Below are 3,404 nucleotides of genomic sequence, written 5' to 3' on the forward strand. Positions count from 1 at the left end.
TAGCATGAATAAAAGTCATAAACAAGTAATTAACACATGACACAAGATTTGGTAACGTAGAAACCCTCCTAGGAAGGTAAAACTACGATGGGGATGGCCCCACAAAATCTTCCCTACTGCAATAAAAAAGTGCCTATTAGGGCTACAATTTTGATCACTACTAATGATCTACCCTATGAGGGGTCTTCTCTATTAAAAGCTTATAAGACCATTAAGTCTACCTTTACAAAAGGATTTAACTTCACAATTAAGTGAGTACTCTATTAGGAGATTTACAATAGGCTTGTTAGGACCACTCTGTTAAGAGATTCACCTGATCCACATGCTATAATGTAACAGTACCTTGATCCTTTGGTTTGTACTAATACGCTAATAACATATATTCTCTATCCAATATGTAATCACCTCACTATGACTAATTTGCAATAAATCCCCACCACACTACTCGGTCACCTTACTCCTTCACAACTCCGTGATTCTCCTTCTGCTTCCTTCAACTCGCTCACAAGCAACCTTTCACAATTTAATCATGAAACCCGGCTTAAATAGTCATCTTAAGAAGTTTTTGGAGCACAATCAATTATCCACATTCATCTATTTTGTTGCTTAAGCTTTCCAATTTTCTAATTGGTTCTTCATACTATATAGGGATTAATGATGCAGGATTATAGGCGTAATTTCCTCCTTTCTATTCATCTCGATTGAAAAAATATGTTTCATGCTCAGTAAAATAGTTTATGTAGGATTTTGTTTCATTCCAAACTCATATACTCAAACTTTATAACTTGACACCTACAACCTTTAACGCTTAGTCCTGCTTGTTTCTTCATGTTGATCCTCAATATATACTTCACTCGGCTTGAATTGTCTTCTCTTAAATGCTCGGTTCATACAACACTCGACTTATATGATATGTTGCCCTCTGAATAGCTCGGTGACTTGTGACTTCTCAACAAAAATTGAACTTGTGCACATCTTCTCTTTGTATCTCGGCCTTCATTATGGCTAGGTCACAATGTTGACTGAACAAGTCTTCCTTGTAAATGACTAAGTGTTTTTCTCTCATAGACAACACTAGGATTGCCTTTATGATCAACAATCTCCCCTTTTGGCATTAGTGGAAAAAAACTTATCATGATCAAAAATTGAAATAACAAAATCTTCAAAAAAAATTCTCCCCCTTTGGGTGTACTCCATACCTATAGCTCGGTCATGATGTATTACATTGTAACTTACATTTTCAAAATCTTTTCCAAAAATCTTTTTGTTTTCAACATTAAAGTAATAAATTGTGTCTCCTTATTACTCAATTTCCCCCTTATACTTTCTTAGTCAAAATATACATAGCATTTATAGTTCCTCCTTTCAAAATCTTTAATCTTCATACATTTCCCCTTTCATACTCATACTTGACATACACACATTTCCCCCATTTTTGTCACTTATGCCAACTAGTGACATTCAATTATGGCTTCAGGATTATACCAAATTCACTCAAAAATGGGTGGTATAATCTCATGACAATAGTAATTGATTTGTCCCAATTACTCTTGAGTGTCTCAAGAACTGGTCTTTCAATATCCAATCTTGCTATGAGATCCACCATGTTATCTACTATAGAAAATTGTTGGCTCTCTATGAGGTCCTTGGAAACCTATAAGTGCCTTTACATCACCTCCAAATGAGTTAATACAAATGCTCGTATAGATATGACCTCAGATCTGATGTTGCATTACTCATGCAAGAACTTTGATTGCTTCACCTGAAAAAAAATTGATCTTTGAAAAATTTACTGAATTGGAATTGGGATCCAAGTTCAAATTTGATCCACTCTTCAAAAAATATGCATCAATCTTATCCATCTTCTCCTTTATCTCTTTGATAAATGTAGGGACATTACATATCTTAGCAAACACTATGTTTGTATTATTCACTAATTGCTCCAAATCAGTAATTAGAGTGGAGAATTCAAACTTCTTAACTACAATCTTAGTTGCAACCTTCTCTAATATTGTGCTCTCAAACTTCTTTTCTAGCCACTGCATGAATTTTTCTTGAGTATCAATGTTAGGGTCATTCAGCTTCACAATCTTAATCAGTTGTTCAATGATGGGGCCTTCTCATCTAAATTGTCAACACAAATAGTATCAAGAAATATATCTTTGATGTCATATAATCCCTATCCTTGTTGATGTTCTTTTCTCATCTCATCTTGCTTTGCCTTCCTATCTAACAAGTCACTTAGTGTTCTCATTTGCTCAACACTCAATTTGGATGTGTCCCATCTAGGAATCACAATCTCTTCATCAAGAGTAACATGTTTACGCTTCATTGTCCATAGGAGCTGCTTCATCTTCTTCAATCTCTTTCCTTTAGAATTTGGTGTGCTAGAACTCAACATTGCTTTTTGTTATTCTTGTGCAGGAACTTCCAGACTCAGTCTCTGTGTCTCCTATCTAATCTCCTCAACATGATTAGGCTCTTCATTTGTCTTTGGCTCCTTAGGCTTATTCACATGTTGTTTAGAATCATGTTTCTTCTCCTTGCCATTACCAATTTTAAGTTCACTTGTTGAGCTCTATTGTCGAGCCTCCTTTTCTCCATCTTGTAGAGATCTTGAGGCACTAGGTCTTTCACCAATAGAAGATTGATCTATTCTGTCATCTTTACTCTTTTCACCTTTGTCACCCTCCATACTAACATTAGCATTACCCTCTTTGGCATCATCCTTCTGTTCTTGTCCTTGGGTGCTATCTCCTTCATTAGCTGACTGACTCTGTTGCTCAACTTGACTAACATTTACATCATCTTGACTAACACCTAGACTAAGTGAAACAATAGGAATAATAGAAATAATAGGTTTTGAATCTACCTATTGTGTGCTTACCTGTGCATCAATCTTTGGATAATCTTTGACTTATTCTAACATAGAGTTAGGATTCAACATATTCTCATGTGCTGACTTTGATGATGGAGCTTCCTCCTCCTTCTTTGGCTCGGTTAGCATTGTCTTATTTTTTAGTTCAACAATAACATTTTCTACATGTGACGCATCATTAGTTAGGCTTGCCTCTGGTTCATCTTCAATTGTAATTGTGTTAGGTTGTCCTTCACCCTATTGAACCACATATGTTGGATAATCATAAATCTCCTTTGTGTTATCTGACTAAACATTTTCGGGCTCAACTTGCTCATCCTCATCCTTCTTGTCGTCATCAACCATTAGTCCATAAATCTTCTTCTAAATTATTCTACTTTCTTCTACTACATTCTCTATTTTGATTTTTAAGATTAAAAAATGCTCTCTTATTCAGAATAAATTTGCTATTATACTCACTCATGGCTTTTGAGATTCGCTTCCTATTCAGTTATGGCATAACATTTGCAAGTGTGCCTTCTCTTAT

This window comes from Cupressus sempervirens, chromosome 8, assembly GCF_028749045.1.
Source record: "Cupressus sempervirens isolate cs-2001-9-10 chromosome 8, ASM2874904v1, whole genome shotgun sequence".
In the NCBI taxonomy this organism is placed as follows: domain Eukaryota; kingdom Viridiplantae; phylum Streptophyta; class Pinopsida; order Cupressales; family Cupressaceae; genus Cupressus; species Cupressus sempervirens.